This window comes from Passer domesticus, chromosome 6 (genome assembly GCF_036417665.1).
Source record: "Passer domesticus isolate bPasDom1 chromosome 6, bPasDom1.hap1, whole genome shotgun sequence".
Lineage (NCBI taxonomy): Eukaryota > Metazoa > Chordata > Aves > Passeriformes > Passeridae > Passer > Passer domesticus.
In genome coordinates, this window is record NC_087479.1 from 21,792,062 (window position 1) to 21,814,738 (window position 22,677).

At 46.1% G+C, this 22,677-nt stretch overlaps 1 long non-coding RNA gene across 1 annotated transcript; it reads left to right on the forward strand.

Moving 5' to 3' along the window:
• Window positions 1-10,688: 10,688 nt before the first annotated feature.
• Window positions 10,689-22,596, forward strand: LOC135302806 (uncharacterized). Its single transcript, XR_010364377.1, has 3 exons — window positions 10,689-12,985; window positions 20,750-20,838; window positions 22,335-22,596. It is a non-coding gene; the product is annotated as an uncharacterized LOC135302806 (long non-coding RNA).
• Window positions 22,597-22,677: the final 81 nt, after the last annotated feature.

The window sequence follows — 22,677 nt, forward strand, 5'->3', positions numbered from 1 at the left end:
TAAGAGACTCCTAACAGGATTCCTTCTGGAAGGAGAGAGAACTAAGAGTTACAGAGGATAAAATGGGTACAGAGATACAGGCTGAGTTCTCATTCAGAACAGGATACATCACCCTTCCTTCTTAGCATGTAAAAGCTAAATAGTTTCAACTTCCTAGTTCTCTGAGTTTATTCCCCAGCAACCAAAAGAAAGTGGATATGACATGCTTAGGGAATCTTTTGCTCCTCTTTGTCTGTGGCCTGACACTCCCTCCTTTTGATGTAAAAATACTGTGCTTCCCAACACAGTGAAAGGGAATCCTACAGGCTGATAGCTCCAAGAAGGATTTTGCAGGGCAGGAGGGCAAAGCAGGATGGCACTGGTATAGGAAGCCTTCCGCAGCAGCATGAAGGGAAGGGATGAGGAAAATCACATGGATGTGTCACAGCCAGGATTAGCCTGTTCACTGGTGGCCTTGCAGGCTCTGCACACACCTGCTAGGCCTTTCTTTGAGTAAGCAAGTGGCAGAGGAAGAATACAGATAAACCATAGAATGTTAAGGGATGAAATGGACCTTAATGGTCATCTAGTCCCAACATCCCCCTGCCATGGTCAGGGATGCCTCCTACTAGACCAGGTTGCTCAAGACCTTATCCAGCCTGGCTTAATGCAAGAGGGTGAGTTGGGATCAGAAGTGAGCACTATGGGTTACCCCAGAGCTTTGCAGGAAAGTTGAAACAGCCTCCCAACTCCTCCCCAGGAATGATAGCAGATTGGTGGGTCCCTGCAGCCAGTCTATGACTCACAGGATCAGAGTTTTCAGACAGAAGAACAGAGGTTTAGAAGGGACATGCCTGATGCATCCCAGCTCTCTGACCCTGATGCCCTGAGGAGAAATGGCAGGTTGGGAATAGTGCTGCTCTCTTGCACTGCCACGTTGTATGATCAGAGTGAAGATGCCATCGCCTTTCTGCCAATGCACATGCCTGGTATTTGCATCCAGCCTTTCTGGTCGGTGCCCACTGTGGCTCCTTGCAGAAAGAGATTCACTCCCATAGCATCCTTCTGCTGGGAGGGTGACTCCCCTGGCCTCTTCCCTGAAAGCAGCTGTAAGGGAGGAATAGCCATCTCTTCCCGATGTGCATGGGAACTGAGCTGAGAGGGAGTGGTGTGGATTCAGCCTCCAGCCACCTGCTGTACAGAACGAATGGGCAGATCATTACCCAGAGAGCTCTGTAATTTTGCTTTGCAAATGCTTGCCCACTGGCACAGAGCCCGAGGAGGGGAATAGGGAGAGGGTGGTTGCTCACAGCTCTGCATGCCAAAAAGGCACTTTACCATGCATGACGCCACCAAAGCTTCTCCAACCACGAGACCTTGCAGGTTTAACTCTCTCTGCTACTCCGCAAGGCAGCTTTTTGTAAGAGGGGTGGAAGAGTGGCAAGAGAGGCAGAGAAGAAAAGAAGAATAAGGATTTTTTTGAAAAGAGGGATGAAAGCAATGCAGGGAAGGGCAGAGGACTCTGGCTAAGGAAATGGGTATGTGGAGGTTGTGGAAGTATGTCAAGACAGGAGTTCCTGGAAGAGTTGCATGAAAGGAAGAAGATTCCATCCCCAAGGCTTTCCAAGCAGGCAAACTCTAAGAACCCTCTGGGTACTAACAGCAAAAGTAAGGAAGAACCTGCTTGGGACTTGCTGCTAAATGCACCAGCCTGCTTGTAGGGAGGCTGGCACACACACACACATACACTATGTGCACCTGCAGCAGCATGCCATTCCTCCTGCCTCCCCCACCTCCCCAGAGCTTTCTAATTTGTGGGCAAATTTCAGCTAAATCTATGACATGGGTACATCTCTATCTGAGAAGATTCATGGAAACAGGTAAACCAACAACACAAGAGAAACCAAATTTCTATTAAGAGATGTGAAATGTGAATTCAACACCAGCAGAGAACTCACACAGAAGAATGTATTCGATGAATGTGTCATGAAGTTCAAACTAACTCTGAAAAATATCTTTTCAGCCAGCAATTGTGCAAAAGCACAATAATTTGAGTAAGCTGGACCCCCATGCTCTGCTCTGTGCTCATACATACTCACCTTCTAGTTTTGAGGTCATGCCCTAGAGATGTCCCCTTCTCTGAGGTGTACCTCAGAGATGGCAGCGAGTTGAACCTGCTAAGAACAAGTGTAAACCCAAGTGCTCAGCAGTCATCTTTAATGAAACTCTGCCTGCCCTGCAAGTCTGAGCCCCCACACACACTGCCAGAGGATGGCTACATCCTATGGAGGATCCCTACAGAGAGCTGTGTAGATCCTTGCAGGCAGCAGGGCCTTTACTGCACTGACTTGGATTGCACCAAGAAACTGTGGCAGAAGTATGGCCCAAGAAGCCGTGTCTGGCCAGGGTGCTGCACACCAGAGAGGGACAAGAAGGCTCTGCTGCTTTTTACTTTTCCCAGTGTAATCTCTTGATTTCTGCTGCTAGGCCTATGCCCATCTGGGAAGAGGTTTTCAGGACAAAAGGGAAGCAAGGCTCAGTCCACCTCCCACTTCTCTAGCAAACTGGGAAAGCATGTTCTGTTTAAGCACCTCTAGACATTCATTTTCTACAAGCAGGTAGGTCCAAAAAGAGTAACCTTTATGCTTTTCAAATACCATTCCCCAGCCTTGCCTAAAGGGCTCTGGCTAAATTAAGCAACATGTCAACATCAGAAACATCTGAGAAAAAAAGTGGAAGTCATGTGGAAGCAGGTCTTTGGTATCCAGGGCCAGATGCTCTCCCTTTTATAGCAGAACACCCATTTTCTACTTCACTCTCAATTTCTACTAGTATAAGCCACAAGAAAACTAGATCTACTCTGGTCACCTGGCCTATTGTACCAGCAAACATGCATCCCAATTCTGCTGACACTCTCACATGCTCCAGTAGCATCTATAGTTTACAGTATATTTACTGGGTTTAAAGTCACTTCAAGAAGCAATTTTTAATGTAATTTGATGACATTTTGATGAGTCACGCCATTTTATTACAAATTTGGATCAGCCCTTATTTTTAAAATTATTTCTAAAAGTGTAATATGACTTTTTCAAGCACATAATTAGGGGTTAATGCCCTGAAAAGCTCCAGTCAGTGCCCCTTGATCCTACACATATACATGCAGACTTGACTCCAGCATCAGAGCTTTAGATATGAATATAGACAAGGAACAGGCAAAAAGGGGGAAAACCCCAGAATGACTAAAAGAGCATTCAACATGTTGGTTGCTGTGATTTTTATTTTTTTTCTTCCCTTTCTCCTGAGTTTTTCATCCAGCTCTCACCCATTCACAGCACGGTGCAGTGGCAGGCGAGTCTTTCCTTGGCAGAGCTGAGAAACTAAAAACCTTAATTTTAGAAAGAGCCCCTACAGTAATGCTAACACCACTCAGTGTGATGTTGGAATACAGCTGTGAATTAATGGGTCAGAACAAAAAATTTTCCCGACTCTGGGAAAAAATATATATTGTTGTTGATTGCTTCATTTCTTTGCAAAGTACATGAGAGAGATTTCTTGTCAATAAGATTTCAAGAAAAGAAAAAAAAAATGAAAAAACTGCAGAGACTTGCTATATTTAGTAGCTTCCAAATTTTGGCATATTTGCTTGCTAAAAATACGTAGATGGTATTACCTATTGCTGTGGTGGGGGAATCTGTATTCTGCTTTTTACCATCCAATTATCCAAGCAACAAGAGAGGCAGACAATTGCAATTTGATATTCCCTGACAGTTGTCTGCTGAACACAGAGCATTTAAATGCCCGTTTGCAGAACATGTCGAGGAACAGAGTCCAGTTAGTGAGTAGCTGAGGTGCTTGGCAGTGCACCAGCTGTATCAAGGCTCAGCCCAGACAGCCAGCAGGCAGGATACCAGTGCCACTCCTCACCTGAGGCTGGGAGATAGTGCCCCCATTCCCCTTGGGCAAGGCACAGTGGGTGGGACCACAAGCCACCAAAGACAGCAGCAGAATATTCACAAGGAAAAGGGACATGCCTGGAGCAAGGTGCCTGCCCAAACTCTCATCCCAGGACACCTCTGAGAAACTGGGATACACAATCTATCCTCATTCCTAAATTAGGATGCAAGTTATTTCTTTAGGGACAGCGGGACTATGCTTACTCTGTTTCCTTTAAGCACTGCCCCAGCATGGTGCATGTTAGGCAGCCCAGTGCCCAGCCCAGCTGAAGATCCAAGCTGGGAGCATCCACAGCCTGAGGGGGCTTGGCTGTCATAGCCAGCCATGCTTGGTGCCTGCATCTCTGAGGAAGGCTACTGATGCTGCTGCAGAATTCTGCTGCCCATTGTAACCTGGCTTACCTGAGTTATGTTTTTGGACCAGGATCTATGAGCAAGTTTCCTTGGGTCGGTTCTTAGTTTCAGCCTTCTTTATGTGACCAATTATCAGTTTCCTGGGACTCAGCCTTTCTTTCAGTATAAACACCACTAGTAGTAAGTAACTACCTCCAAGTATGAAGTGGATTTTATGAGTACACATGAAGCTGCTGAGAGCCATTAAAGTGCTGAACTGTATCCTTTAAACAGGAACGCCTTGAACCTAAAGTAGAAATTATTCCTAAAGAGCAGCATAATAAACAATAAGGATTTACAATAAGGTGACTAGAGATGCTCTCTAGTCACCACAATCTAGTCTCCCCTTCCAACAAAGTAACAGAGCTTGGGAGGTAGCAAGTGCAATATCTCGACATTTTGACATGTGACACAAGATATTAAAGAGAAAATTGTCTAGGAAAATGTACTGTGGGATAATAACATTTGGTCAGAAAAACATTTATTTAAAATAGTTATCATTATTACATTGCCAAATGAAAGGTGTATTGAGGGGATCTTACAGGTATTCATTGGAGGATCCAGAGCTAGTTGGTGTTTCCATTAATGGCTTGGATAATGGAAACAAGAGTATAAATCTGCAGATGACATCAAGCTGCGTGGGACTGAGTACACCAGAGGACAGAAACAGAATACCAGATAATCACATCAAATTGGACAAATGATCTGAGAACACAAGATAAAATTCAACCAGGACATATTCATGTAATTAGACTTAAGCAGAAATAATCAACTTCATTAACACAGAGAAAGGAACAGCTGTCTAGGTAGCAATTCTACAAAAAGGGGTCTGGTCTGGAAGTTACTGCACACCACAGTCTGAAAAGCAGTAAAAAACATGCCTCACCACCACAGACAAACAAGTATCATATTGGGACTCTAATGTCAGTCTGACATACCTGTGATGTAGATTTTTCCCTGAAGGATTACGTCCAGTGTTAGATGTCCCACTCTGAGACAGAGGCAAATTGGAGAGAGCCCAGGAGAGAAGGTGAATGGACAAATGCTTAGGATCCACGGCCAGCAAGAGTAGACAGAACAGACAGAAAATGTCCAGATAAAGAAATGATAACTGGGGAAGCACACCATAACAGTTTTCAAATATCTGAACAGCTGCTGCAAGGAAAAAGGTAATCAGTTTTCCATGCTCATGGTGAATAAGAGGCAATAAATTCAACTTCAGCATGGAAGATTTGGGTTAATCTGTTAAGAATAAGGAAGCACTGGAATAAATTGCCCAGAGCTCAGTCAAAATATTGACAAAGGCAAAGGAGGTGCAGCTGGATATGCCGTGGGCAAGGAGACAGACTAGATGATCTCTCAAAGCCCCTTCCAATCCTATTTCCTATAGCTTTTTTGATCAGTAGTAGCAAGTTTAAACTGAAGCTGTTCACAGAACTCTGCATTCCCTGACTCTCACATCAGATATTTCCCACAATGAAAAGGGAGAGTTTTGAAGTTTTTACAGTACAGCAAAACACGCACACCATTCCCTACCCAGATCCAGCAAATCTCTTTTCTAAATATGCCAGACACATATTTACGTGCTCTCAACGCTATGTGGAGCAGAGCCTTGAACATTAATCTTTCAGCAACAAAACTATAGTCCTCTTCCAACAAACCTGTGTAACTGTTCCTAAGGTTGACTACTGAGCCTCAGACCTCCATGGTTGCCTGCTCACACCTCCCTCACTCCATAGCCCCAGCTAGGAAAACTGTTTACATCCCAGGCTCGCTGGTCTGTGCATATTCCAAAAATACAGAGGTTTTGGGGGTTGTTTTGTTTATGTCTTCCTGTGTGAACTTCTCACACCCTAAATCTAATGCACCCACCCAACAAATTACAGTCACATCTAGAAAGATTAGATTAACCATAATGTCAGCCTCAGATTCCAAGAATAGGACCAATGGCAACTAATGTTTTTAACACCCATATTTGAAGCCAGCCCCCCACCTCTTTACAAAAAGAGAAGTCCTTCTACCAAGAACTAGAGCTGTTGCAGGATGTGTGGTGCAGGCAGACGTGCCACAATGCTCTGCTGTAGGGCAGAGTGTGCTCATGGAAATGGGCAGGGAGCATCATGGCCAGCAGTACTCCTGGAGGAACATGACACAGCTTATGGAAGTGTTCACTACCAAGAGGAAAAAAGTGACTGCAGGACTGTAACTAGTGGAATGAGGGCAGACAAACACATACTGCTTCCTTCTTTAGTGATCATAAAACTTTCCTGGTGTTATGATCAGGAGTGCATGAAACACCATCTCCCATGCCATACATACGTCTCCTCATGGTCCCGTGGTGATTCTCTCCAAATTGAGAAGGTCACGCTTCCTATTCAGACTGCCAGCAATGAAGATCATTAAGACCATTTCTTAGATCAACCATAAAGTCACAGACCAGCATCTAGCAAAGTCAGTGAGTAATATATTTTCATGGTTTAGAGCTTCTGAGACAAGCTGTCAGCTGGCCCCAGTTGTCCCAGCTCCTCCTGCAAGGACTCAGCTGCGGCTGAGGGGTTTTGCTTCTCGGTGCTCTGTCTGGCAGGGGGCTACTGCTATTGCACACTGGGTGTCTCCACCTCCTGGGGACTTACAGGAAACGAGGACATCTCCTTAAGGGGCTGCTCAAGCAGGACATTGAGTAATTTTGATGCAAGACAGAAGGAGCTTGTGTGCAACTCATCCGGGGAGATGTGGGTCCCTGCAGCCTAAGTGGACAGGCCACAGGGACGGGGCACAATTACTCTCTTCTTATCAATGCAGTCAAGAGGGGAACAGGGACCCCTGGGGCAGACTATGTCTGCAGCTGCCCATTCTTCCTCTCCCATCTCTCGCCCACGGCAACTCCCAGCGATGCTCCCAACACTGGTTGTGCCCCTGCTGCTTGAGTTAATTACAGTAATTATACCTGTGCTCCTCAGCTCCAGCTCACTTCTGTTGTCACTTCCCTGCCCGTTCATTTGCAAATCTAATCACTCCATGGATTTTTTCAAAAGAAAGAGCGGTAGGGAGAGCAAAGATACAAACGAAAAAAGAAAGTATGATTCCTGCAACAACAATACAACAGAAACTGAGGCGCCATTGAGCAGCTGATGGGATTTTATTTAGCAGCCCTGTGAGGGCTGCATGCTGCTCCCAGTTCTGGTAGATAGGCCTTTGCTGGGTTACAGCACTAGAACAGAGTGGAGAATAAAGAAAGAATTGCATCAGCCTCCCCCAGAGCCTGCCAAATTGCCTCAAGATACTGCCCAGTGCTTGAGAGCTCACCTGCAAAAAGGCAAGAGAAGAGCTTCCTGGGCATCCAGTGTTCCCAGCACAGCAGGATACCCACATGGGCACAGGCACCACGAACCCCCAGCAACCACTCCGTTTGGTGTGGGTCCTACCCATTTCTTGGGCAGGTTTTATGCGTACAAGGGGCACTGCAGGATCTGCAGCTGTGGTATCAGAAATCTCTTTTCATGCCTGGGAGGTTTTCCAGCAGTGACCCTGGAAGAGCTGTGGCTAGAAGCATGCACTTCAGGTCACATGTCTGATGAGGATAGATTTGAGGTCAATCCTTTGAACACAGAGGGGAAAAAGTGTAACCAGAAAAAAATGGGCAGAAATGGCTTCCTAATTGTTTGCAGGTGCTCTGAAGAAGAAGAGAAAGCAAGAAAAGGAAGCTATGATGTGCCCTGCCAGCTGACACTGGGACCAGTGTTATATTGCTGGCAGGCAGCAAAGGAGAGCAGATGGGTTTTGTCACCCAGTACTGTGGATACAGTTTTGAAGAGGAAAAACACAAAACTGTTATTTTTGCCTTTTACTGCCAATACAGTGCGAGTGAGAGGCAAAGGGACAGCCTGCTTCCTTTGCACTAAGTGCAGCAATTTAATTACATTGCACTAAAGCACTTTCACACCAGCCATTACACCAATTGTTCTGTGTAGCCACACACTTCTGAGCTTGTTCACAGTATCATCCCAGATGCCAGAATTTCCCACTGTGTGATAACACTTCAGTACCAGGGCTTTTTTTTTCTCTCATTGATCATGCTGGAAAAGCAGCCCAGGGGCTGCAGAAGTCCAGGAGGCTGAAAAGGTTATGATAAACCTTGATAAAGCACTAGAAGCATTTAAGAAGACTGAAAATAGTTGATCTTTCTCATTACCAGAGTAAATGTTTCTTATCACTGTATGCTTTACACACAAAATATTTATTGTTTTGCATATCTGCATAGGCAAGAGAGAACTTCTCTGGACAGAAGCAGGAGGTAGAAAGGCCTTCTAAACATGTTGGGCAGGAAAAGAAGTAGGCAGGGAAACATGTTGGAACTGTAAAGCAAGTCTATTTGCAGTTAATATCCAACTGGAATATTTTTGGTGAAGTGAAAGCAACAAATTCATTTTAATGTGCCAGACGGGAAAATGCAAACCCCCCAAAGTAATGCCTTGTTTCCAGGCAAGAAATATGAAATGAATACTGCACTGCAAAACCTGTAACTGCAGCATGGCAAACTAAAGGGTCTCCAAGTCCTTTAGGTGATGTGCTCAAAAGGGTTTTCTATCTCCCAGGAGGCTGATTGCTGGGGGAGGAGAGAGAGGACCTACAATTAGGTTGATTAAAATAGTGGTCCCAGCATGGTCTGTTCTTCACTGTTGCCAGGAGACTAGAAGGCTGGGATGAACAGTTCAAACTTTTTGTAACAAAAATAGGTGTTTACTTCCACACCATATGATCTTGGTCCTCTCTAAGGCTTAGCATTCTCCATTAGTTCACAAGAAAAAAAATCCCAATTCAACTTCACTTTCTTTGAGTTGTGTTAAGATTGATTTACTATGTTCAAAACTGCACCAATTCTTCCCTGCCTCCATCATCCCAGCCCAGTGCCAAGCTGGGCTTTATGCTAACAATGGCAGTTCTTCCACTTTTTGTGATATTAATCTGGTCTTTCTTTCCAGATCTGGGCCCTAGAACCCAGTAAGCAAGTCAATTCTAGTTACTTGTCCCTCCACAGAATCTACATCTGAAGCAAAGGCTGGGCAGGTGGCTCAGCTGATGGGCGAGGACACTGAGATGGACAGCCATTCACAGGTTATTTGGTGGACATGCACTACCCTCAGTCAGTGACTTATGCTGGAAGAGGTGACTGTAACACATCAGGAAACAAAAGATCTTGATGTAGAAACCAAGCCAGGCTATCTTACCAACTTGCTCCGTTTCCCCCCCACTTTTCCCAGATGATATTGAAGTAAAAGAAACACTAAGTATATTGGAAGAAAATTATAGTCCAAAGTGAAGCCCTACATTTTTCCTCAAGTCCCATTTGGTTAGCATCCTAAAGCATACAGGAAAAAAGCACCAAAACACAAAACAACAACAAACTTAAAAAAAAAAATCTGCAGTAGTAGCTGTTGCAAAGTTCTAAGCCTGAAGGTCTTTATGCATTTGAAGCATTTGATTTAGGCCATTTATTTCAATGCAGTTCTTGTCTTTTTCCTAAAGTCAAGTGCACTAATAAAACTTAGCCAATATGCCTTTTCTAAGGCTTTCACTTGTTATATGCACCACAAAAACTGTACATGCTAAGCAATGTGTTTCCTTTTTAACATCCCAATAGGTGTTAAAATCCTGAAGCAAGGGGCTGTTATAGATGGATGGATAGCAGGCATGACCGTGTTTTAGAAAAGAAGGACAGAGATGACAGTGAAGGTAGAAGATTGCAAAAGTAGCAGCAAAATTAGCTGAAAATTGAAGTACTGCTACAAATGTACTGAACATGCAGGGTTTGAATGCCAAAAGAGAAAGTATCCTTGCTCCTGTTAACACAGCAGCCATCAGGCAATAGCTGGAAAGAGGCATTTAAACATCCCTGTGTAGCTGTGTTGCAACACAGTACATAATTACTTATCATGCTCCTTTCCACAGCCTGCACAGGCTGCCTGCTGGAATTCATAGCATCACAGAATGGTTTGGGCTGCAAAGGACCCTAAAGATCACCTAGTTACAACTGTCCTTCCACTAGACCAGGTCGCTCAGAGCCTCATGCAACCTGGCCTTGAACACTTCCAGGGATGGGGCAACCACTACTTCTCTGGGCAACCTATTCCAGTGTCTTATCACCCTCACAGTAATGCATTTTTCCCTGATATATAAACCTACTCTCTTTCAGTTTGAAGCTGCTCCTCCTTGTCCTATCACTACATGATCTTGTCAAAAGTCCCTCCCCAGCTCTCTTGTAGGCTCACTTTAGGTAATGGAAGGCTGTAATTACATCACCCTGATGCCTTTTCTACTCCAGGCTGAACAAATCCAGCTCTGTCAGCCTTTCCTCATAGGGAAGGTGCTTCATCCCTATAAGGAACTTGGCCCTTCACTGTACTCCAACAGGTCCATGTCAGAACTGCTGTGTTGGGGACCCCAGAGCTGTACACAACACTGCAGGTGGGCTCTCACCAGAGCAGAGGGGCAGAATCCTCTTCCTCGTTCTGCTGCCCACACTGCTTTTGATGCAGCCCAGGATACAAACTATCTCTCTGGGCTCCAAGACCTGGCTCATGTCCATCCTCTCATCCAGCAGCACCCCCAAGTCCTTCCCAGCAGGGCTGCTCCCATTCTGTCCATCCAGCCTGTGTTGATATCAGGGTTGCCCTGACCCAGGTTGAGCACCTTGTACTCGACCTTGTTAAACCTCATGAGGTTCCCATGGCCGCACTTCTTGAGCTTATCCAGATCCCTCTGGGTAGCAACCCATCCTTCAGGTGTGTCAACCACACCACTCAGCTTGCTGAGGATGCACTTGATTCCTTAATCTACATAGTTAATAAAGATATTAAATAACACTGGTCCCAATACAGACTCCCAAGGGACATCACTTGCCAAGTGCTGTACTCTGTAGCCACTTCAGTGTGGCTTGGCTGTGACATTCCTTGGATACCACTCGGATCAGGCAGAGAGGAATTCACACAAGAACCTAAAAGTTTTCTGACTAAATCCCGTGATGTGCCAAGGCATTCATAGTCACCACATCAAGCTTGCTGATTCCTTGTACTCTTGTGGAGAAATGGCACCATTCACAGGGATCTCTAGCCAGAGAAAGAGGGCAAGCAGCAGCAATGCTACTACAAAGTCTGGTTTGGTCCTCAGGTATTTCACCATATTCAGGCTGGACAGTTGTTGTCATTTTATTACAAAAATCTCCATACCTTCTTGGTGACTTCTCATGGGCAGCTCCTCACAGTCCTGACTCCTTCTTCCTTCCCGACCAGCCCACCTACTCTTTTACAATACTCATCCTAATTGGATCTAGCTGTGGTCTATTAAGGGCAGGCCTGTTCCTAATTCAGCTGTAATTAACACAGCTGTAACCCCTTAGGGGTGAGATTACCTTCATCACTATCTTTATTCTTCTACATTCCATCCATCCACAGACAGCAGCCCTGTTAGTGGCCCTTTCCTGCAGTTGCTCCAACATATACAACAAGTACTAGGAACAAGGATCTCCGGCACATCCAGGAATCCTTGGAGGGGCTCAGATGGGAGTATGAAAGCACAGCCACATTAGAGGAGGATACAAACCCACTATTAATAGCACTAGAAAAAGAGCCTCAGATTTCTCACCAGCATTTTAATAGGACTGTTTCTGCTTCAAAACTACCTTGACTGGATGTCAAGGACACATTATAAAGGCAGGTCAATCCAGGTGTGAAGCAATGTAGCATAGAGATAGCAGCTGAGAGTGCCAGAAGCAAAAAACTAAGAACACACCCCAGAACCTTAAGCCCAGCAAGCTCACAGTGGAATTACTAAATGAATTGCTTCCTGCAACCTCAGATGCTAATTATTTGTGTGTTTTAATTTTTGTACTTAATGTTCTTCTGTCCAAATTAAAGTAAATCTAATTTAATGCCCCCACACAGACTATAAGCATCTTTTTCCTTCAGAGCTTTTGCTTCTAGCCAGCACCTAGATACCACAGGAGGAATAGTGTCATTTTAATTCCTATTGTGGCTTTTGTCTTCATCTTGTGAAGGCATTAAATTGTGTAACATGGAAAGAATGGGCTTTCAGTCATGTCTGTCAACTAGATATAGTTATCCACCCTTCAACAAAAGCTATTGGGAGGGTAACAGAGGCTAAAGAGATGCACCACAACATGTTAAGAGAATCCTACAGATGCTTCTCAGGTTCGTTTCCTGACTCTACAACAAGGGAGAGCCAGCCATAGAGCTCAAGGGTGCATTTTTAACTTACTCTCATAAATTCCTATCTATTTACAAACTCTTCTTGGATAGCAGTCTCAGAGTCTTGCTTATGTTCCTTCCATCCTGGATATTGCTCCTCTGACATTGTTCATTCCTCAAGTTTCCAGAAAGTCCTTGTGGCTACGACAAAAATATTTAAAAGTCAAGATTGCTTTGTAGGGTCTGCAAAGCCAAAAGTTCTTATTTAGCATCTTAACATCAAAATAGGTGGTGAATTTACAGAACTATAAACCCAACATCTGTTTTGCCACAGATTCCTATGACTTCACAGAAGCTCTTTGCTTCCACCTTGATCACCTTTGCCACTAATGGTAGGAGAGGAGGACATTTGTCTCAGCAGATAAATGGCTTCACAGATACAGAGGAATCTGTGAGGTAGGTTACTGAGTAGCTGACACAAGGGGGATTAACAAGAGTATGGGTTATCTTCATAACAAATACAGCCTGTCACAGACCTTAATATTTAAGAGCAGCCTCTCAGGATAGGCTTGGTAGCTTTGGTCAGTCAATAAGACCTAGTCTCAGCAAAAGTCTCAGATACTGCTTAGTAAAACATGGTTTATGTTTTGAGCCTTCCAGAGATGTTTCTACTGCAAGCTTCTCCTCACACGGCCAAATTCTGTAGAAGACCAGGGAAGAAAACCGAGGTGCTGGTTAGCCAACAGGCAACAATGGTTTTTGTCTGCATAAGCAATGCACTGATGCCCTCAATCAAAATTCTCCTCAGTGACATGGGGTGAGGAGGAATACAGGCTGGCAGAGACTTCCACAAAACACAGCTCCATCCAGAAGTCTCTGCACTGCTTTGCTTTTCTCACACTTTCTCATTTGTCCTCAGCTGTGATCACACACCATCCCATGCCCACTACCAACATATAAGACAGGATTAAGGTCTCCTTATGTACACATTGTCAGGCTCACAAAGCAATTCAAGAGATACACTATCATTTTCAAAAGCCACCACCATCTCCAGGAGCACCACTTCCACTAGCCACCCTTGCCTTGTTTTTTCCCAGATAAAGCAGGCAAATACTCGCCTTTCTCCAGGTTATCAGACAAAACAACCCTGCTCCTTGGGACCCTCCCTGCTCTGGGCTCTTCTCGCTGACCCTTCTTCCATTCCTTCTTCACATCGCCCACATGTCACACCAAATGAGTCACCAAAGCCTTCAGCAGATGCACTCGTTAACTTCAGCAAGAGAAGACGCAACCAAAATCCAGAGCTGCAACCTCATTATAATTTGTAATGAGTTGATGGGAAAATATTTCTGCATGATTAGAATCTTTAGTGATCTCCTGATTATTTTGAGTGGAATATGGCTGGCCTCCTCATTGGCCCCAGCCATAATTGCAGGACAGCTTCTAGTACACTGCACGTATCTCTTATGGCTCATACAGCTGCATGTATCTCTTACCCTCAGCCCAGCAGAAAGAGGTACATTCACTCTTCCCCTTCTGTACCACACCCTGATAACAGCAAAAGAAAAATACTGCTCGTGTTAATATATCAGCCTTTGCTATAAATCAGGGTTAAACTTTCTGATGCTTAGGAAAAACCTTTAGTCATCAGTGATGTCACCAAAGACATCAGCCAAAGACACTGAGTCATGTTGCACCAGAGAATGTGCTGTGGTTGGGGGTTTTAAGACCCTTTAACAAGTGCTTGGAATCAAGATGCTCTTTTTCCCTTGTATTGTACCTATTAAAAACTTGCTCAGCTGAAGCAATGAGTACTGTTGAGGAATTCCATTTGCAGAGAAAAGCTGCAAAATAGGTATTTATAAAAAAAAAACATGCACTCAATACTGCATGGTAACCATAGGGCTGGGGATTCCCAAGGCCGAAACGCAGCTCAGAAGCTATCACACTTTCCCCACATATCCTCCTTGCTGGCAGCTTCAGGAGGAGCCAGAGAGGCCATGACAGCAAATGTTCCATCATCCCAAGGGGGATCCCTGCAAGGTGAGCTGTGGTGCATCTGCAAGGCTGTTCCCTGAATGACATCAAGAGTTTTCTTGTGTTCTTTCAGCTTGGAACTACAGATGTCCCCACAAGACCCTGTCCCTCCACAGCCTCCACATTTCCCCAGCACTGCAGGCCCACCTGATGACCAATAGAGGCCAGCCCCTCTCTACCCCATGTATAAAGTCTGGGACTTTATACATGAAGAGCTCTTCACCTTCATCTCCTGTCCATTGTCTCCAATTCAAGGCCCTCAACTCCTCCTTCAAATTCTTCAGACAAAACCCTTGCAGCCTGCACTCTTGACTTTCTCTCCAAAAGCCATATCAGACAGCAGTTCTCATCAAGTGATTCCTTCTTCCACAGGGACCAGCAGCATCTTTTCTCTGACTCCCCAACACCAGGCCAATGAGTGGGAGGGGAGAAGTTCTCCAAGCCCAAATTACTTCCTAAGACAACTGATGCACTTGGCATGGAAATCACTTCAAGTTAGCCCCTTAGTATAGAGGGAGGGAAGGGAGGGAGGGAAGGGAGGGAGGGAGGGAGGGAGGGAGGGAGGGAGGGAGGGAGGGAGGAAGGAAGGAAGGAAGGAAGGAAGGAAGGAAGGAAGGAAGGAAGGAAGGAAGGAAGGAAGGAAGGAAGGAAGGAAGGAAGGAAGGAAGGAAGGAAGGAAGGAAGGAAGGAAGGAAGGAAGGAAGGAAGGAAGGAAGGAAGGAAGGAAGGAAGGAAGGAAGGAAGGAAGGAAGGAAGGAAGGAAGGAAGGAAGGAAGGAAGGAAGGAAGGAAGGAAGGAAGGAAGGAAGGAAGGAAGGAAGGAAGGAAGGAAGGAAGGAAGGAAGGAAGGAAGGAAGGAAGGAAGGAAGGAAGGCTGGCTTGGCTCTGCAATTTGCATGCAGTTGACTGGAGCAACTGAACTGATCTTGGGAACTGAGATGCCTCATATGGTCTTGGTGATTCAACTTCAGCCCACACAACTTAAGTGCCTAAGATGATCTGGTGATGAAGACAAGTGATTCATATGACTAGGAAGATTTGGCCAGGACACCCTGGTGACCACTGTGACTCAGTGCTTGCCAGTGTTGTATCACAAGGAACAGCTGGGCCCAGAAAGACACAGTCAGTTGGTTTGTCACTGTGCCCTGCACTGGTTATAACAGTTTCAAGGTACTCAGGCACAGCTGCAATATATGTAAATACATACATATATATTCATAAATGTTAAGAGATACAAACTTACTTGTTATGAGTTTAGCCCTGTTATAAACAGAAGTATAAATTAGGAAGAAACTGCTCTACTTGGCAAGTTTTAAGTGTTGTCCATTTGTGTGGCTCTTCCACCGCCCTCTACACCAGCCAGAAAGAACTACTTTTAGAGGCTGCAGGCTGGACTAAATGGAGCATTGGTTTAATCTGGCCATTAAGATTCCAGTCTTATGTTACAAATTGTGGTTTTTAATTGTAACTAGTGATAATATTTTTAATTACTTTTTCCATCCATTGTCCTTTAGTCTGTGTAATGCCAGATGTTTAGAGCATGTGGTTTCCAGCAAAAGAGAAGTAGAAGATTTGTGCCTGGGAATAGTGTACACATTTGCTTTATAAATGCAGCCCTGGAGCAGAGGTGGTGAACAGCCTGCAAGTGCTCTCAGGGACCTCAGTCCAGGACTGGTGTAGAGTTCCCTTTGAACTGACATTGATGAAAACCCACAACAAAATAGTGGTGCTTACAAGGTTCTCACTTTAGGTCTCTTGACTCTGTCCCAAACCTTGCAAAATCTCTGTGCCATATCACATCCTTCTGTAGCCAAACAAAAGAAAAATAAATTGAAAGACTGTGTGCAGTGGGATCATCCATTGGCACATGCCATGACAATGTAAACATATCCTGTCTCTTGACACTGGTTATTTAATTTTTAACTTAGGCATTAATACTAATTTGAAATGTTTTCAACCCCTACATATCAAAGCTCTTCTGTGAAATGAGAGATGCTGTGTAGGCTGCTAGAAGCCTAGAGATAACCTGTTAAGATTTGGAAATAATGGCTAATATACTCACTGACCCAGATACAGATCAGAAAAGTGAAAAACCCTCTGCCCAGCATACAGCTGGTTTGGTGTGAGGCCCAGAATGGCTTCCCTGGAGTAATGTAGTATGAAGTTCAAAAACATCTTTATGTGAATGTTGTAGTAACATAGAGTTGCTTCTATAATCTAAATTCCCCACTTCTCAATATAGTCTCAAGCAGAATCTGTTGTTTGAATCCATAAGGCATAATATACCTGCCTGAGCACTTCTCATTATCATCCCAATACAAGCAATGAGGTCAGAGATTAAACAGCACTCTGCTCCCCAACCCCTCCCATTTGTAACCGTGCAGTGTGTGTGTATTTATGGGCAGAGGCTGCAGTGTCCCACTGTGGAGAGATCAGTGGGCAGCTGTTTTCCACTGAACACATGAGAAATCAGTGACAAAATGAGGGTGCTGGTGGAGGCTGAGTCCCACCCTGCTGTAATAAACCCAGTCATCTTCTGTCTCTCCTGACCAAGCAAGTGCCCTTGACTTTTTGCTGTATGCTTTTAATTTCCTTTTGCTTCCTCTTCCCCTCCAAACCACACTGTTTTCTCTTAGAATTGCTCATCCCCTCCTTCTCCAACTGTTGTCCATGCTCAAAGTGATTAACTCTGCCCCTTTCTCTGAAGATTACTGTCTCATGCTTGGAGTGGATAATCCATCAACCAAATGGCCTGCTGCCACCCAGGGGTCTGTCGCAGTCCTTTGGCACTGGTGCTAGAAGGTCTGTGACTGCACAGCCAGCAGAGCGTGGAGAAGGCAGCGCACCGGGAGCAGGACCAGCTCAGGCCACAGTTCAGTGTTCCAGCCAGCATGCGCACACACAAAAATCAGCACACCTATGCACACTCATACTAGCAGCTCCACAGCCTCAAATCCCAGAAGATGGCTGGAAGAGGAGCACAAGAATGAATTAGCTGTCAGGAGACAACTTGCCTGCTCTCACACTGCAGTGACCACTGTTACAAATTCTCCTTGCTAAGAGCCAGGTAGAGTTTTCAGATGACTTGTGGAACCTGAATAGTGTTATTAGCTGAAGCAAATACGGAAGTGAGCTGGAGCTGAACATCATGTTCATGCTGAGCCACATCCTAAGAGCACCCTGAGCCCCGTTCTTGCATGCTCTAAGACTTCCCTGACAGAGCTGGTGCTTCTACAGGATGTTTGACAAACTCCTGGCCTGGTGATGCCATTGCAGACTTGGCTCTCCTCATAGCCTTGCTAAAATGCCTTCAGCCTGACTGCTGTGCCTGTCCCAGCTGCCCATGCTGAGCAGAAGTCTGAGTTACACCATTCTTAAAGACTAAACTATTGGTCTTTGAAGTGATCTAAACCACACCCAACATCCCTCCACAACAAGGACAATTGATAAGCATATATCCCAATCCACAGCCAAGTCTCCTTCAGCCTGGAGAGGCAAACCAAGCATGAGAGAAACATCACTGCAGAGTGGGCTAAGAAGGAAGGGTGCAGTAAGAAAAGTAGCAGGGAAATGACTCAGCACACAGGTCAGCCATGCAGACTGCTTTGGGCAGGTGGGCACAGCCCTACCAGCTTCATGCAGCCAAGATGGGGCAACATCTGCCTTGTGGCTAAAAAGCAGGGACCCAAGGGAAGCTGTGCCCCATGCTGTCAGCTTCTCCTTGTGGCTTGTTTTCTGTGCCCATAGCACCAGCCAGCAGTACTGTGAAGTGATGGCACACAGGCTTCCAGTGTAGCAGAAACTGGGCAGAAATCAGGCTCAGAAAACCAGTGCAAGTGGAACAAATACGCAAGAAGAAAGGCAAAGTGCAAGACACAAGCTTCTTGATGGGAGTGGGGCTAAGCTGTCCAGGCTGCTGGCAGAGTGAATGGGCATCTGGCTGATATAACAAGCCATTTAAGAAATCCATTTTCCTCTATTTTCACCATTTTTTCTTCCTCTTTTTTCCTTTGTGTTTCCCTTATTAGTAATTTTTTAAGGGCAGACAGCTTATCGCATCAAGCTGCCCTGAGAGGAGGGACAGGGCTGCCTGAAACTCTACAAGTTTCCTACTGACAAGCATCTATTCAAATCCTTCTCCAGTTTCAACCAAGAGAGGCATACAGATCCCAGAGATAATTAAAGTCTTTTAAATGTAATGAAAATAGGTAGGTGGAGAGGGGAGAGAGGACTCTCTGAGCACCCCCACTGCGAGACTGCAGTGCAAGCTAAAATACCAAGTACCAGCAAACCTTCATGGAAGAAATCCCGTAACTACAGCAGGCCATAGGAAACACATTTAATTTGCCCCTGCACTCAGAAGGGCACTTGCAGCTGGGCATGGAGCAAGAAGTCAGCAGGCAATGGAGGCAGGCACAGCCCATAAGGGTTGGATCAGCAGCAGGTCTCTGTTTCTGTGGCCTCTCTGCAGACAGTAGGCACAGCATCTGGGAGCAGATCCATCCATTGCACCCAGTCTATCATGTGGGTTCCCTTCCTGGCATCATTGGCCAGCCCTGAACTGTGCATTCATGTCTGGGACTGCCAAAAGTGTTTAAAAGGCCTCTCCATCTCTTCCAAAGAAAACAGCATTCTCATCTGTCCCAAGGAGACTGTATCCTCTATGCTAACGATGCTGGGCCAGCTTCCTAATGAAACCACGCTGTGCTGCTAATGCTCCCACATCCTCTAGGCAGAGCAAGGCCAATGAGTCTGCTCTCTGCGCAAGTCTTCCCACACCCTCTCCACAAATAAGCTCATGCCAGGTCACAGCCTGACTCCACCGCTGACTTTGCTGGCACGTGAGTGCCCGACAGTGCCTTCAGAAGTTGCTGAACAATACGAACCAGGCTTAATGATGGATGCGACTCTTGCATGCTCCCTGTGGATTTTCAGTACTCTGCTTGGGAGATCCCATTTCCCCTCTGAAGGAAGTAGGCAGCAAATGGAAGGGCATTATCCCTCCTATTTGCACCAAAACTTTGGCAGAGCCAGCACATAAAAAATGGAAGGAGCCATATACCTTCCTCTTTTAAAGACAGAAGGGCTAGGATGCTTTCCAAGCCTAGAGACAAACTTCAGGCCGAGGCTGACATTTCAGGGATCATTGCCAGTTAACTTAATGAATAAAATTCTCTTCTTCAGCCATGCTCTGTGCATACTGGAGAGGAGATGGATTGTTTTCCTGCCCCAGTTCTGGATAGTAATTTTTGCTGCATTCACTCAGAGACATCTGTCTGTTTTCATGCCTGCAGTGTAAGCTGGTGTTGAAGTTGCATCTGCTGAGAAGCCTCTCAGCTCCCTATCCTGGGGGCTATTTCAGGGCAAAAGTATCCATTAACTGCTTACTCTGAAGCACACATTTAACAAAAGAATGGGCAAAAACCATAAAACCATAAGGCTCAAGCTCCATATATAAGTCATTGGCTACAGCCGTGCCTGGAAAGACAGCAAGGGAGTGGTCAGGAGCAGGGTGGCAAGGATGCGTGGGCTCCCCAGCACCAAGTCTGTGCCATAGCCTTGGAAGTATGACTTGCTCCTGGGCATCCCAAGGCAACCAAAACTTCCAGCAGTGACCCCACATAGTCACTGTTCCCAAGGGCAGCCGGACTCTCATGGCAGCTCTGCCCACCTGCTCGTTAGCCCTGGGGGGACACTGCTTCAAACTGTTGCTGTCCTGCAGACCTGAATCCACATCACATCCACCCTCCTCTCACTGTTGCTGAGGCCCGAGCAGTGCTCCCCCACCTCACAAAGGGATGTTTCACCAACCACAACTTAAAGATGCTGAATAAAATAGCGGTGAGTTCCAAAACCTACAATAAAAAGAGAAAGGGTGAAAGAGAGGGTTGGGTGTGGTCTGTTTCAAGGGAAATGAATGACTGGAAACAAACCCCAGATCCCTGAAAGCTCAGAGAAAACAGGAACAAAAAGTGTAAGAAAACCACATAAGCAGGGGGGAGGCAGTGAGAAGAGCTCTTGGTATTGATGTTTGAAACGGTCTCTTTAAAATGGAAGATAATGACACTGAAAATTATTCTGAGCTTTTCAAAGGCATAAATGACCAAACTGCCTCCTGACTCCTGAATTACATTATCCAGAAAGAACTTAATAGCATGTTATTATCGCTTCTCCTCGCTGACAGGATTTCGGCACTGAAAAGACAAACAAGAAGTGCATTCATAATCACAACCGCATTCACCTCTGCGACGCGCTGGCCACGGCTAATTTCAGGTAAGTGTCTCAGCAGCCAGCCAGGGAGCTCAGCAGTGAGGTAATTGCCTTTGTCACTACCTGAGAGGGAGCAGCTGGGTGTCCCCAGTGGCAGCCAGCGCCAAAACCCTGCATTATGAGGATGAGGGGCACGCCCTGGACTGGCTGATGACAGCTGATGGGGACCTATATCCATGAGGCTGGTTCCAGGGGGTCCCAGTGCATCCCATCCTGAAAGGTACCTGTGAGGGGTCTGAGGCTGTGGATGGCAATGGGGTCCCTATGTCTGCTGCAGCTGTGACTCTGCTGGCCTGATGGGAGCTTGCAAGCGAAGGAACAAGACAATAAAGGGGGATATATGTGAGGGGCGTGAGTAAACAGTATGGCCTGAGCTGTCCAGAGATAGCCCCAGCCCTTGGCATTTGTCACATCGTTAGTTTTCATGACCAGCAGCCCTGAAGGAAACAGAAGTGTTGCTGATTTCCAGAGCTGGACAGTTTGGTCAGCCTATCTCCCTATTCCCCTACCTCTACCACCCCATCCCTATGCCTCAGTTGAGAGGTCAGAAGGCAACTTGGCCATATTGTGCTCCCAGCCAACACTCATGCCCTGGCAATGTCCTGGAGGGGCCTGGTCATCATCCTGGTGTAAGCTGGGGATGACCCTGGCTTACCACTGTGCCACTGTCTGACAGCAGTTTGCTTTGGACTATTCACAGTGCTGTTCTTTACATCTTCCTTGTGCTCTACCAAGGCGTGCCCTGCAGTACAAAGCACCTCTCTCCCAAGGGCTGCTCCTTCTTCTCCTGAAATCTTCCCCAATGGCCAGAGATTGGGCTGGCTGCTGCTAAGGCAAGGCAGCATGGCAGCTCAGCCCAGAGGGAAAGCAACAAGGAAGGGAAAGAGGTAGAGAGCCGTGTCTGGCTCTGCTGAGCTGCCACTGCCATAGGATGCATTTGCATGGACACAGATCATGACCCAGCCCAGCAGGATCTCTGTGCAAAAGACCATCCCTGCTACGGTACTGATGCAATAAGGCCAAGCTAAATGCCAGGGGCAGCCTTCATGCAGCACTGTGCCTATGATTTATATCGCAAGTTTAAGAGCATTTCACTTCAGCAGCCATGCTCTGACATCTGCAGGCCCCTGAGCCAGTGAAGAGGGTGACTGCCACCGGTAGCAGGCAGCTCTGTGCTCTGCTGCCTGCCTGCTATACACGTAGTTATGATTTTTTTCCCCCATAACACAGTATGGCAAATAATCCTTCCCCACTCCCAGCAGAAGACAGGCTGTGAAGAGAGCTTATGTGGTGCACCCAGAGCCATCCACGTCATCAGGGTAGGACTCCCCAGCCCAGAGTTTGCAGAAGGCTTCAGGGTAGGGGCCATAGGAGCACCTGCTCCCATAGAAAAATTTGGGTGCTGCCAAGGACAGTGCACATGTCACAGGAGCACCCAAGTACCTTTGCAAACCCATACCCTCCCATGGAGACCCCTACAGGATCCGTTTCTTGTGCAGCCACTGCTTGGCAGAGAAAGCAAATGCAGCAACCAAAGGAAACCATGGGAAGAAGACCTTGGACACAGCTCCCTTGAGTAAGACCATAGAGCAGTCTCAAATATCATCAACCACATAACCTGGGCAGGATGAAGACTGAAGAGCAAACTGCAGGGAACAGCCCTCAGCCAGAAAGGGCTGCGAGGGCAACCTGACACAGCCTGCGCAGCTCACCATCACATTCACTGGCTTCAGGAACTCTCATTCCCTGGGAACACAACTGAACAGCCAAGTATGTTTCTCCAGGGTAAGACTCTTCTCCCATAAAATTGACTGTTCAGCCTGTTGTGCAAAGTTATCAGTG